The following is a 15,144-nucleotide window of genomic DNA, read 5'->3' on the forward strand; positions in this document are numbered from 1 at the left end:
GATTATGTAAAGCAATACAGAATTTTATTCTTTTATTCCCAAAGTCAGTAATCTCAAATTGGGTCCTGATTCTCACCAGGAGGAGATTCAAACATTTCCCAGAAAGGCAGAAAGAAAAAAGATCTCCGGAAGCTGACCAAAAGCAAGCCAAGTTGATAAACTACAATACATTTGGAAAGGAATCAGACTCAAGACCCCTGGAGGCTGGATGACAGCTAGTGGGAAAAATAATGGATATATCTTTTTTTCCCGTTTCTATTTTATATCCTCTTAACTAACCATAGGCTCCTATCTTTCTGACAAACGTCAATTCCAGGAGCCTGTAAAGAAAAGAAATGAAGAGAGTATCATGTCACTTTCAGCAAAGGTGGCTTTTAGACAGGAACTATCTTGGCCAGGAAATATGGCAAGAGGGATAAGTTTTAAGGTAAACCCATAGACTGGTACGTTTCGCCTTAAAAACAGCAGGAAGTCCTGAAAATGTGTTATATACACATAGAATTTCCTCCACTGCAAAGCACTTCAAGATATTCTGGGCTGGAAGGAACTCATCCTGGGCCATTTCTATGGTCTAATGAAGTTTGCTGCTTACACACTGCCCCTCCTCGATAAACTGTGGGCCCTGCCAGCCACTGTACTCCAGGTTATCTGAGCTGAGTGGTTTTGAAGTCTTATATAGAACCTTAGTTTAAATACAGTGAACACCTAGGCCTTAAAAATGATGTCTTGGCCTATAGAAGGCTGACTGAAGTTTTCTGGAAGGGAAGAAAATGCCTTAGTTTACCTTAGGAACATAGCTTACTTTTCACATATATGAAGTTCATTATAGATTAGGTATAATCTCCTGTTTTAACATGTTAACCAAATTAGAATTATTGTACTGAAAATGAAAAGGACAAAAAGATAAAAAGAATCATTGTAAAGTTAGAAACAAACTGTTTTAGTGACTCAATGAGCTTAGGAAGTAAGAGTAAAAATGACCAACAAGAGGGGCACCTGGGTGGCTCAGTCGTTAAGCATGTGCCTTCGGCTCAGGTCATGATCCCAGGGTCCTGGGATCGAGCCCCGCATCAGGCTCCCTGCTCGGCGGGAAGCCTGCTTCTCCCTCTCCCACTCCCCCTGCTTGTGTTTCCTCTCTCGCTGTGTCTCCCTCTGTCAAATAAATAAATAAAATCTTAAAAAAAAAAAATGAGAAAACCTAATCCCAGGGGCGCCTGGGTGGCTCAGTCAGTTAAGCGTCTGCCTTCGACTCGGGTCGTGGTCCCAGGGTCCTGGGATCGAGTCCCACATCGGGCTCCCTGCTCCGCCGGAGGCCTGCTTCTCCCTCTCCCACTCCCCCTGCTTGTGTTCCTGCTCTCGCTATGTCTCTCTCTGTCAAATAAATAAATAAAATCTTAAAAAAAAAAAATGACCAACAAGATTAATGAAGTTTTTAACAGCTGAAGAGGAAAACTGGGAAGAGCTTTTCAGCTGGGGGGGGAGGGAAGGGGAGGTGAGGGAAGGGGAGGTGAGGGAAGGGGAGGTGAGGAGGTCCTGGTGTGCAGCTGCTACAGAGATGGTATTTAAACATATTTAGTTTCAAGACATAGGTGAAAATTTGGGCCTCAAGTTTAGACAGAAGATACAGATTTGTGGTCTAGAAAGCAGAGTAATGATTAAGTTTTTAGAGAAAGAGGTGGTTATGGAAAAACATTTAAAACAACAGCATTCCTCAGATAATACACTTTGAAAATAACCTAACCTTCCAGATGAATAATACTTATCATACAGATATGGAATATTTGGACTGCTTTGTTCTAAATGAAAAGCTAAAAAATTAATTTTTTTTCTCAGGCTATGAATTGACAGAAAAAAGCTAAGGATTAAAACAGCTTCATAACTACTATTTGTCCAAAGTCTTCTGAAGTTTCTCTATTTGTAACAAAACTTTTGGAAAAAATGGAGAGAAAAATCTGATGCACCAATACTACTACTGTTTTACAATAGTGGTGAGAACTTAAAAGTACATTAACCAAAATGCTGATAATTAATAAATCTGGAGAACAGGTCTATGGAAGTTCATACTAGTCTCCCCAGTTCTGTGTAGCTTAAAACTTCCATAATAAAAAAATCTTTAAAAAGCCTACCTGCGGATATTTTAAAAATTCCTTTTTTTTTTTTTTTGAGAGTGCTTGAGCACAAGTTGGGGGAGGGGCCGGAAAGGGGCGGGGGAGAGAATCCCAAGCAGGCTCCACCCCCAGCGGAGCCCAAGGTGGGGCTCGACCTCATTACCCTGAGATCATGACCTGAGCCAAAAATCAAGTGTCAGATGCTTGACCGACTGAGGCACCCGGGCACCCCAGATATCTTAAAAAATCTATCTGGGGACGCCTGGGTGGCTCAGTCGGTTAAGCATCTGCCTTTGGCTCAGGTCATGATCTCAGGATCCTGGGATCAAGTTCTGCACCAGGCTCCCTGCTCAGCGGGGAGCCTGCTTCTCCCTCTGTCTGCTGCTCCCCCTGCTTGTGCTCTCTCCTTCTCTCTTTCCCTCTCCCTCTGACAAATAAATAAATAAATAAATAAATAAATAAATAAATAAATAAATAAATCTATCTTTAAAAAAAATTCTATCTGTAGTTAAGACTTGACAGCTCATAACAAAATTCTAACAGGCAAAATCTTTTCTTTTTTTTTTAATTATGTTATGTTAATCACCATACATTACATCATTAGTTTTTGATGTAGTGTTCCATGATTCACTGTTTGCATATAACACCCAGTGCTCCATTCAGTACGTGCCCTCTTCAATACCCATCACCAGGCTAACCCATGCCCTCACCCCCCTCCCCTCTAGAACCCTGTTTGTTTCTCAGAGTCCATAGTCTCCCATGGTTCTTCTCCCCCTCCGATTTCCCCTTCATTCTTCCCTTCCTGCTATTCTTTTTTTTTTTAAACATATAATGTATTATTTGTTTCAGAGGTACAAAATCTTTTCAAATAATGTTTTATTCATTCTCAATAAACCAATGAAATTTAATGTGTATGAAAGGGAGAAAAGATCCTGTGTCATTTTAGAGGAATATAAGTATGTTCATTAAATGGAAAAAAATCCTCTTATCCGTGTTGGTTGACGTTGGACATTTGTTATTTTTCTCTTCAATGAACTTATAATTTTTGTTGAAGAAAATATATAGTCCATATAAACATACGGTTTTGGTTAGTAAAGGCAAAATAAACATTTATCCCCAGTATCAATGATTAATTTGTTGAACGTGCTGATTAGCTGTAGTATTATTTCAAACATCTTACACTCTAGTAAATAATCAAATAAACAACTTTTTTATGGAGATGCAAAAAAAAAGGAAAAAGATTTAAAAACAAAACCAATATCCATAAATTATACCTAACCCTAAAATGCAAAAAAAACCCCATATATTTAAAGTTATATAAACTAATGAGTAGAGGAGGAAAGTTGAATGTTTTTAACAATAATAGTTTAAGCTAGGATTTAAATGGATATAATTTAAATCATATCACTCTACTAGACTATGACAGTACTGCAACTAATAGAGAATAAACTGACTGCTTAGATTTACCACTCACTGATAAACAAGAATAGTATATGTGGTTTACAAGCACATATCTTTCCTCCCTATGATAAATAGCACCACCCAAAAAATGATAACTAGACTTGTTTACCTCTTCTTCATCTGTAAGTTCCAAGACAATAAAAACTATACATGTCTGTGCAAAACATAGCACACTGTAGGTGTGCAACTCTTCTAACAGGAATAATCACCACCTTCAATTCCCAGAAAGCTATTGCTAGCTATCAGTCTCATTCCCTATGTGACGTGGATAGGATAACAAAATCAAGCAGGGTTTCCTTGCTGGCAGTTCTGCCTTGAATCATTTTCAGAATCTTATTTCTTCTAACAAAATATGTCACCAGGAAACTTCAGAGAGAAGCAGCATAAATACATATATGTAAAGACAAAAGAGACTGTCAGCAATTCTCTTTTTCTCCATCATTATGAAAATACTGAAGTCTGAATTCAGGTATTTCACTTTTTGCAGATAACAAGATCATTGTCCTCTTCAACAAATTGTTGTAGTTTTCCTCATTAAAGTAAAAATTACATACCGTAAAATGCCCAGATCTTAAGTAGTCAGCTCAGTAAGTTTGAACAAGCGCATACACCAACAACTGGTGAATCTGGATGTTCCTTGTACTAGGTCTTGCAACTTTTCTGTAAGTTAAAAATTTTATGAAAATAAAAAGTTACCCAACCAATGTACACTTGAATTACTATTACCCAAGTCAAGCTACAGAATACTTCTATCTCCCCCAGAAAGTTCCCTTTTGCCCCTTCCAGTCAACCACAACCCTTACCCAGAAACCACTGTCCTGATTTCTATCACCACACCTAAAGTTTTGCCTGTTCTTTTTTTTTTTTTTTTTAAGATTTTTATTTATTTTTTGACAGAGAGAGACACAGCGAGAGAGGGAACACAAGCTGGCGGAGTGGGAGAGGGAGAAGCAGGCTTCCCACGGAGCAGGGAGCCCGATGTGGGGCTCGATCCCAGGACCCTGGGATCATGACCTGAGCCAAAGGCAGATGCTTAACGACTGAGCCACCTAGGCGCCCCAAGTTTTGCCTGTTCTTATATTTTTCATAAATGGCATCATTTGTACATACTTGTGCCTGGCTTCTCTTGCTCTGAATAACATTTCTGAGATTCATTTATGTTGTGTGAAGCAGCAGTTCATTCCTATTGTGAAAAAAACTGCTATGAACATTTTACATCAATCTTTTTGTGAACGTGTACTTCATTCCCCTTAAAACAGTAAGATTTCATTTAAAAAGGGGAGGGTTCCCACATATAAATAAGCCTGTAAAGTCATATAGTATAGACAGATGGACTGATTGCACATATAGCAAAAATATATAGTTATATAAAATACAAAAAAAATATTTTATCTACGTGTGTGTGTGTGTGTGTAAATGAATAGATTCTGAGAAGTTCACCTGGAACTAACAAAGATATTTTTAAAAAACTTATAAAGTTCAGAGTGAAAATAAATCTAAGATGGGAAAGCTGTCCGTTTAATTTTTCTTAATAAGTATTATGTTTTAACCTAAGAATAATTTAAAAGAGCAGATTTCTCTCCATATAAGTTACCCTGTTCTGCTGCTTCAATGAAATACCTTCTTCTCATAACAAATTCCCTCCCCAAACTAGAACTTCAAAACATTAAATGTTACCTCCACTACATAATAATTTTTTATTCCAGGGATAAAACCCAAAATATGTGCTAAAATTACAAGTTTTTATCTTATTGTCTTGCTTTTTAAAAAAGTTAAATAGGGAAATATTCCATTGGCTAATACTTAACATGGGTAAAGACCATTCCATCTTCATTGAGACTATATTCTGAAAAGGACTCAATCTCTAGGATGTTTTCTCCATCCCCAAAAGTAATTTACTGCAGCATTAAGTCTATGACAAACACATCTTGACTTTGAAATTCCACTGTGTAATTTTCAGCTGAAAGTAGAGGAGATTCTTTAATTTCCAGAGGTAGTAACATTAAGAAACATACATACAAATCTGATTTTTGAAGAGATCAATTTGAAATTCCCAACCCTGCTTTTGATAATCAGATGATCCTTTTCAGGGGACTAGAAGTGGCTCTTCATTTAACATCACCTATAAATTGCCAAGATGGAGGCAGAATGATACAAATGGTTCTAGAAATTTACCATTGCTTGCTTTAGGAAGGGTTTGCAACTAGAAAAGGAGGAAACAACCCTCTTCTAAAGGTGCTCTATCTTTGTTCATCTTTTATTCCTCCTCCCCCCAAATGAGCAACTTCAAGAACACACAATTCTAATGTACAATATTTTTAATCTTAAAAAACATTCTTAGCATTTGGATGTTCCCTAACTTTCGCAGATGTGTAATTATTTACTTAACCCATTACTCACTCTGAAAATACATCATTTTTATTTTTCTAATAATTGTACCATTTTCTAAAAGAACAAGGAAAACAGCCTCGATTAACTGTTACAAAAACGACACAGCTCTAAACAGCTACAACCCCCAACTTTCATTATCTTTTTCCTGTTTTAGAGAATTACAATCTTATTCTTATTTTTAAAATGTTTTTCTTCCAGACCAAGAGTAGGAAACAGATACAGCAAATGTGCAGACCCCATACTCCCTCTGGTGGTCCTTCACTCTCATTAACTAGATGTTTTCCAAAAGACTAGAAGTAAATACTAAATTGAGCATAAAATTAACTTGTTCCATTTAAGGATTATAGTCTTACATGTTTAAGTTTCAGCTAAGTACAGACCAATTCTTTTCATAACAAACTGTGAGATACAAGTTATTTTGAGTACTTGAATTTTAGTGTTTCAAATATTGCTAAAATATCCTTAGTAACCTGTTTTACAGATTAGTTACAGGGTGCATAAGGCCCATAACAGGCTCTTTTGACAGAGAGTCTTTTACTTGGTATGTATCTTTTTTGCAAGTTAAATCACACTTCAGTGGCTACTGTTTTTAAATCAATAGTTACTTTCATACCAACAACCAATCTCCTATGTGTGTAGATTTAATTTTCTTTACACTTTGGGGACATATTATCGGAAGTTAAAAATGTACTATAAATTCTTTCTCCCTCCTTGGCCATCTTGGCAACTGCTCTTTGTTGGGGGCTGTCCCGCACCTAAGGCAAGAAGATGGTGGCTGCACAGAAGAAAGTCACTGGAGTCAATTATCTCTAGGCTCCAACTCAATGTAAGTGGACAGTACATGATGGGGTACACGGCCAAGCAAAACTGGTCATCCTAGCCAACAACTGCCTGCCTTGAGGAAATTTGAAAGAGTACTATGTCACATTGGCCAAAACTGGTGTCCATCACTAAAGTGGCAATAATATTGAACTGGGCACAGCATGTGGAAAATACTACAGAGTATGCACACTGGTTATCACTGATTCAGGCGATTCTGATAGCATTAGGAGCATGCCAGAAAAGACTGGTAAAAAGTAAATCATGCAAAATTTTTCTTTAATAAAACTGGCCAGAGATCATTAAAAAAAAAAATGCACTGTAGAAAATTCAGAAATGTACAACAAACCAAAATCTAATTATTAATCAGCTAGGTTAAAAAGTTCAAATAGTTTCAGGATGCCTGGCTGGCTCTGTCGGTGGAGCATGTGACTCTTGATCTCCAGGTTGTGGGTTCGAGCACCACACTGAGTGTACAGATTACTAAAAAAAAAATAAATTCTTAAAAAAGATTTAAAAAAATAAAAGTTCAGGGGCGCCTGGGTGGCTCAGTTGGTTAGGCGACTGCCTTCGGCTCAGGTCATGATCCTGGAGTCCTGGGATCGAGTCCCGCATCAGGTTCCCTGCTCGGCAGGGAGTCTGCTTCTCCCTCTGACCCTCCTCCCTCTCATGCTCTCTGTCTCTCATTCTGTCTCAAATAAATAAATAAAATCTTTAAAAAATAAATAAATAAATAAAATAAAAGTTCAAATAGTTTCAGAATCATAAAATGTCCATATTTAGTTGTTCAGTATTAAATAATTAGAGAATTTGGTGTGCCAAAATATGTACAATATAGATTTTTTTCTTGGGGTGCCTGGGTGGCTCAGTCAGTTAAGAATCTGCCTTCGGCTCTGGTCATGATCCCAGGGTCCTGGGATTGAGTCCCAGTCCGGCTCCCTGTTCCGTGGGGAGCCTGCTTCTCCCTCTGCCCCTCTCTCTCACGAATAAATAAAATCTTTAAAAATATATATGTACAGATTTTTTTCTTTAGGAATTGTGAAAAATTATAGTAAAGGCCTGTACAGAGATATCCTTGGGTATAACATGCATATTACTATCAAAGCCATATTCATGTCTAAAAGTGTCATCTGATTTATCCTTAAATTAGCTATTTTAATAAATGCCCTTGTTTTTTGTGGCTTTATTCATTCAAAAGTATTTGCCTACCCCCAAACTCAAAAGGAACCACACCTGAGGATAAATGACTTAAACACACAATGTTTACCATGTAGATGTGAGAATTCAACTTATGCTTAATTTTGAAACTGAAATGTGGTTGATAATTTTATGATATGGTCTACCACAAGTTAAAGTGGACAAAAAAACCCAGTAAAATATCTAAAAACAGAATTTGAAAATGGGTTTTTAATTAAAAGACATTTTTAGGGGCGCCTGGGTGGCTCAGATGGTTAAGCGTCTGCCTTCGGCTCAGTGCATGATCCCAGGGCCCTGGGATGGAGCCCCGCATCGGGCTCCTTGCTCAGCGGGAAGCCTGCTTCTCCCTCTCCTTCTACTGCTCCCCCTGCTTGTGCTCTCTCACTCTCTCTGTCAAATAAATAAATAAAATCTTAAAAAAAAAAAAAAGACATTTTTATAAAGTCCCTAAAATATGCTTTTGTGTAAATAAAACTATGAAATATAAATTTATCATGTGGTATATTTAAACATTACCTTAGGATAAAGATTATAATACTTATTATACATAGTAAATTACACACAGTAGTTAAAACTAATATATTCCTATAGACTTTAAAGAACAATTACTTAACTCATCCAAAACGATGAGGAGCCCCAGACTTACAAGATTCCTTACAACTATTTATACAGAATAAAACCCACTCTACAGGACGAGTCACTGTTCAACCAATCTACCCTGAGCATCAAAAAGACAACTCAGCTTTAATAGCAATAACTTCTTCTATAGCTACAGAAAGAGGATGTTCTTTCTTCTCTAGACTGAGTCATTCTAAGAAACCTTTAAGAAACTAAATAATCCAAAATATGTGTTCTTTTCGAATCCAAGAATAAACAGAAAATTGAAGATTTAATTAGTTGCCTAATCCAGTATTTTAAGTTTTTCATGTTGAACTGGTTAAAATTATGTTTTAAAAAAAGAAATTCACCTAAAATTACAACTAAAAAAATTAAAGATTCAGAAAAATATGTTTTGTTAAATGTTGGAAAGACAAAGACCTCATAACATTTAAGCCTGTTGTTTTTAGAGATATAAAACATTTTCTAAAGACCATCTTTGATTTTGTTTTTAAAAATCCCAGTCACAACTAGCCTATTGGTTAAAGGGTTCAGCTTTAAATGGTGTTACTAATTAGCTAGGTAAATAGTAAAATCACAATTCAGTGAAATACTACTAAAGTAGCATAATTAAATCAAAATTATAACTTTGTTCCTAAGAAGTTACACTTCTGTTAAACATAAATCATCCCCAATGGATATAAAAGACACATTAGAAAAAAATTAAGTTAAATCAAGTGTTACAAATAAATTTAAATATGTATAAACTACATTTTAAAAATAGTTGTTATATATTATTTTTAAATGTATTTTTTCTGTAGATGCCCTACATTGGTCAGGGCCATAATTGTAGATTAAGTAGAGGTCAGTTGGGAGAGAGACGAAGAGAAAATGGTAAGTGAAAGTATGACAAATAAAGATTTCCCAAAAAGAATAAAAAATTTTTCAAGTGTATCCTTGAATTTTGATTCAAACACCAAGAGAAACAGCTACTTACTTTAATTCTCTAAAGTAAAAACCCTCGGGGGGGGGGGCAGAATTCCATAGACTATTAAAAATACTTAACTGAAATATGCCTTAACTTTTCCCTTGTCCACAATCTAACAAAATGGTAAGACAATGAAAATAAACACTCCTGTCTACCCTCAGCGAGGCAAAGAAAGCTCCCATTCAATGCTAAGCCTTATTCCACTGGAAAACATACCCCTGAAAAGTAAATCCAAAACCACGAGCTCAAACTACTTCATGCAGAATTCACTGAATGGCGGCCAAACGCTGTACACGCTGTCCTGAGCCACACTGAAGGATATCTAGAGTTCTGCATTCCCCATTTACTAACTTTGTACCTTACCATGCTTTCGCCACCACTGCAGAAACCGATTTTTTAAAGTAAGACTACAATGTTCCTCCAGGCTCGTCCACGGAAAGAAGGCAATTAATCTACACGCTGACCCCTCAAATTGTTGTTGTTTTTAAATCAGTACTGGATTTGACTCCTATACTGTCGCGAGCACACCTTTTCAGACATCAGTGGAAGGAGTTCTAACGTTCTAGGAGTGAACCGAATAATGAGCCCTAAATCAAGTTTTAACGGGCTTTTCACCTGGCGCGAGAATAATCACCTGTTAGAACGGCGCTGCACTGGCACCCTCCAAGAACGGCCGAGAACCGGGATGCTGTATCCCAGTCACTTGTCCCATGGCGGCAGGTGAAGGCGGAGAACACGCATCCACACCCACCGCCCGGGGAGCGCAAACCGAAAGCGAGGAGCGCAGCAGTGGGACACTCCGCTATCCTCGCCCGCCACCGGCCCCGCCAGGTGTGCGCGGCTCCATCACGCCCGCGGCGTCCCGGCGCACGGCTCACCCCGGCTCACTTCGCCCGCCGCCCGGGCCCCAGAAGGCGAAGTTTCTCTCCCGCCCGCGGCAGCTGCTGCTCACGCGCCGCCCGGCTCTCGGCGGGTCCCGCAGCCTGCTCCGGGCGGTCGCGGTCACAGGCGCCGGGCCTCGGGCGAGTCGGGGACCGCCGACGGGAGCCGGAGCCGGGACCTGTCACCTCGGGCGGGAAACAAAAGCCGGGTGAGCACGAGCGGGCGCGACCGGCCTCGCCTCCGCAAGGGGGAGTGCGGCGGGGGCGGGGAGCGGCTCTCGCGGCCGCCCGAGTCCGCGCCTCCCGTAGGGAGCACCGGCCCCGAGGGCCGGCAGGGCGCACAGGGGCCCCGCAGTTGGGCTAGGGGCATCCAGCGCGCTCGCCTCGAGGCTTCCCCGGCACCGCTCGCCCCGAAGCACCGCTCGGGGGGCTGGGGAACCGTGCGTGAGGGGGCGCCGAAGCAGCGCGGCGGCCCCCGGACCGCAAAGGAGGGAATTCGGTTCCCGGGGCGCCGCGGCCGCCCGCCCCATCCCTGCGGCCATGGCGCCGGTACCTGTCGCCGTGGTTGCTCCTCGGCCCCGTCTCTCTCTGCCTCACCCGCGCGCCACTCGGCCCCCAGCCCGCCCAGCAGGCCGTCCGCGCGCTGGACGCCGCCGCCCGAGACTGGCAGCGCCCGCGAACCGGCCCGAATCCCCCGGGCAGCGCCCGGCGCGGTCCCGCCCCCGCCGGCCGCAGGACCCGCCTTCCATAGGGCCCCGGGGCTGTCAGTCCGCCCCCAAAAGGCGCGCGGGCTGTCTCTCCGCCTGTCCGGATTGGTGGCCGCGCGCCGTCCATGCAAATGAGACCCCGCCCCCGCCCATTTGCACCTCCGCCTTAGTGTAAACTCCGCCTCTCCACGCCAGCCCACGTGTCTGGCCCTTGGCCTTTGTGGGGCCGGAGGGAAGGGATGGAGGAAACTGACCGACGCCCCCTCACACCATCTCTCACCTCCAGAGAAACTCATGCCTAAACAAGCTAGTTGATTTCACATCTGAATCGTATCTCTGAAAACTCTGCCCTCCGGTCTGTTACCCAGCCGTCAGAGGATGGAGTAGGGTAGGCCCGGCTGTTTGTGTCAGGTAAGCAGACTAGGTTAGCGCCAGGAAGTCAAAAATGCCCAGTTGAGCCTGGGGAAATCCCATCTTTTTTTTTTTTTAAGATTTTATTTATTTATTTGAGACAGAGAGAATGAGAGAACAGCATGAGAGGGAGGAGGGTCAGAGGGAGAAGCAGACTCCCTGCCGAGCAGGGAGCCCGATGCGGGACTCGATCCAGGGACTCCAGGATCATGACCTGAGCCGAAGGCAGTCGCTTAACCAACTGAGCCACCCAGGCGCCCCGGGAAATCCCATCTTGAGAATGAATTTAAAGATTTATTTATTTGACAGAGAGAGACACAGCGAGAGAGGGAACACAAGCAGGGGGAGTGGGAGGGGGAGAAGCAGGCTCCCCACTGAGCAGGGAGCCCAACACGGGGCTCGATCCCAGGACCCTGAGATCATGACCTGAGCCGAAGGCAGATGCTTAACGACTGAGCCACCTAGGCACCCCTTGAGAATGAATTTAGCACGTAGCATTTCCCATGGACACTAAGTGACTGTGAAGACCGTGCTTGGCCATGACTTTCTGCCTTTCAAGCATGAGATAGGAGGCAACTGAAACGCCAAAGGGCCTTAAAAAAATGTTTGTGTTTTCTTGCTTGGCCGTGGCTTTCTGCCTTTCAAGCATGAGATACGAGGCAACTGAAACGCCAAAGGGCCTTAAAAAAATGTTTGTGTTTTCTGATCCCCCTTTCCCACCCCACCCCTGTCATCCGCAAAGGGTAGACCTGCTGAGCAAACTCCGATTCAGGAGTGGCCAAACTCCTCCAGCCAGAAGGCTGGCTGCCCCTGAGTAGTTCCTCATAGAGATTCAGGAGAGGGACTTGAGCAGGCTGCACCTAGGCTTTAGGGGATAACTAACTCAATCCCCTCACTTTTGAGGAAACAAACCTAAAGTCCCATAGGTATGGAACTTAATAGTCACCTTTGGAAACCTGATGTCTCATAACCAGATCAGAAACCACATCTCTTATCTCCAAATCTGCTTTCTGCCTTATGTCATGTTGGTCATTTAGGTATTTATGAAGAGCCTCTTCAACAAATCATCATCCCCACCTTCAGGAGGTAGTGCCTGCAGAAAGGACAAATAGAACCAACACTGAAACCTCCTCAAGGGCAAGGGCCCTGACTTAATGCCAAAAGTTTCCCTTTTTACCAGATGGCACTGCAACAATTTATCCATACATTAATTCAACAACACATTGGTAATTAAATCCAAACCCAACCTTTTATCCTTCAATGATTTGTTCTAAAAGTTTCCAACACCAATTGACTAAGAATCTACTAATAGGGGCGCCTGGGTGGCTCGGTTAAGTGTGGGACTCTTGGTTTTGGTTCAGGTCATGATCTCAGGGTTGTGAGATTGAGCCCCCTCTCAGGCTCTGGGCTCAGCACAGAGTCTGCTTGTTCCTCTCCTCCTCCTCCTCCTCCTGCTCATGCGCATGCACTCTCTCAAATAATTAAAAAAAAAAAATCTAATAGCAAGAACTGTGTGCAGAGTAAACGTAGGTGAGAAGACACTGTCCCAGCCCTTGACGGCTTTAGCCAAGGAGATAGTAACATCCACATTACCTGTCAGTACCACTTGGGATACAGTGGACAGCTCCAAGGAAGGAACAATTGGCTCTTCCTGGGAAAGACAGGAAAGGCATCATTGAAGAGGTGACACTAGAGCTGAGTCCTAAAAGATGGAGTCTTCAAAGATGGTGTTTGCCAGATGGAGGGATGTGGAAGAGGAAGGAAGGGGATTCCCAGACTGCAGAGGATGGCGTGAGCAAAAAGCACACAGACCTGGAAAAGCCTGGTAATTGAGGGAACAGCGAGGAGCAATATGGGCAAATCTGCAGGGCTGTGTGGTCATGTCACATGCTCTGGGACCAGGCTCTTCCAGGAGGAAGACAGAAAGGTCCCAGAGGCTGCCAGGCTGTGTTGTAACACACCGCAGCAAACAACAACAGGCCCTGTAGATACAGCTGCAGGCTTTTTTTTTCTAGGCCAGAGTCTGTGGGGAACAGTCAGTTCCACAGTTCTGATGGCAGCCTGGCTGGCCCCACCCACTCTCTCAGAAAACCACTCCGGTCACTGCACTTGCCCTCCTTGGCATTTGCAAACACGTGTGCTTGCAATTTCCCCAAACACTGCTGCCCTTCAGAACTCAAAGATAACGTGGGCTATGGCTGCAGACACCTGGGTGTGGGACGGACAGCCCTTTCCTAATGCACAGAGCGGTTCTTTGCAGGGCCTGTTACCAAGGCTGGCTTCAGGGGCGTGTGACCTGAGCTTGGTTTCATGCTCTGCTGTCACTGTCTTGAAATTCTTAATAATTTTTCAGGATTGCATTTTCATTTTGCGCTGGGACCTGCAAATTTTGTAGCCAGTCCTACCTGTCACTGTTAGTGCCCCTGGGAATGTTGTGATCCTGCTCAAACCATATCTCATTTTTAAAGGACTTAGCGTTCACTAGGTTTATTCACGTGCGCTGTATCACTTGATTCTCACAATGACAATGTGGGGTAGGCCTGTAGTCCTATTTATTAGCCGAGAAAACTGAAGTTTGGCAACCTTCTACAGGTAGCGCACCAGGGAGTGGCAAAGCTTATATTTGAACTCAGCCCACACAAGCCCTATTCCATCAGCTATGGAGCTACCTTTATGCTCGTTTCAGAATCCTTTCAAAGGCAGATTTGTACAGGAAGGATATACTAGGGGTTGTAAGCTCTACACCCAACATGGGGCTTGAACTTATGACCCTGTGATCAAGAGTCATATGCTCTAGGGACTGAGCCAGCCAGACACCCCAAGGATGCACTGTTTTAAGAGTCAGAACACATAGTGGAGTGAATATATGTCATTTCATGGCTGCTTATCACATCTGCATAATTTTTCATTAATTTTAAAAGAAATTCAGCCATTGTATGTTCACTGTTTCTGTACCTCTTTCCTTCTGAGCCCCCGGTTGAAATACCTATTAGACCTTCTCACTACATCCCTTTCTTTTATTTATTTTTTCTATCTTTTGTCCTTCAATGCCTTGTTCTAAAAGTTTCTTGTGACTGTTTTTCACTTCACTAATTCTGTCTTCAGCTTTTTAAAAAATTCTCTTGGGGCGCCTGACATAAAATTCTTGATCTCAGGATCATGAGTTCAAGCCCCACATTGAGCGTGGAGTCTACTTTAAAAAAAAAAAAAAAATTCTCGGGGCACCTGGGTGGCTCAGTCATTAAGGATCTGCCTTCGGCTCAGGTCAAGATCCCAGGGTCCTGGGATGGAGCCCCTCATCGGACTTCCTGCTCAGCAAGGAGCCTGCTTCTCCCTCTCCCATTCCTCGTTTGTGTTCCCTCTCTCACTGTCTCTCTCTCTGTCAAATAAATAAATAAAATCTTAAAAAATAAATTAATTAAAATTAAAATAAAAAAAATTCTCCTTTTAACCCCATCCATCAAGCTCTTAATTTGCTTTTTGGTTTGGTTTTTTTTTTTTTTAGTTCTAAAATTTCTATTTGAGTCTTTCAGATCTGCTATGTCACTTCTTATATCTCTTTGTGACTTGCTATAATTTTCAAG

General features: G+C 42.1%; 1 protein-coding gene across 6 annotated transcripts in view; it reads right to left on the reverse strand.

The window, feature by feature from the left end:
- FKBP5 (FKBP prolyl isomerase 5) overlaps window positions 1–11,110 on the reverse strand; it is a 119,348-nt gene extending 108,238 nt beyond the window's left edge. For 2 of the 6 annotated variants that reach the window (XM_034991176.1, XM_034991178.1), the window contains exons 1-2: window positions 10,996–11,110; window positions 4,124–4,229 (exon numbers count right to left, since the gene is read on the reverse strand). The gene's annotated coding sequence lies outside the window, so the exon portion shown is untranslated. Of the gene's footprint in view, window positions 1–4,123; window positions 4,230–4,679; window positions 7,252–10,195; window positions 10,629–10,995 lie in introns of those variants that run through there. The other 4 variants (XM_034991175.1, XM_034991177.1, XM_034991180.1 and 1 more) reach the window with 4 other exon arrangements.
- Window positions 11,111–15,144: the final 4,034 nt, after the last annotated feature.

Source organism: Mirounga leonina, unplaced genomic scaffold (genome assembly GCF_011800145.1).
Source record: "Mirounga leonina isolate KUSES-001 unplaced genomic scaffold, KU_Mleo_1.0 Mir_53, whole genome shotgun sequence".
NCBI classification, from domain to species: Eukaryota; Metazoa; Chordata; class Mammalia; order Carnivora; family Phocidae; genus Mirounga; species Mirounga leonina.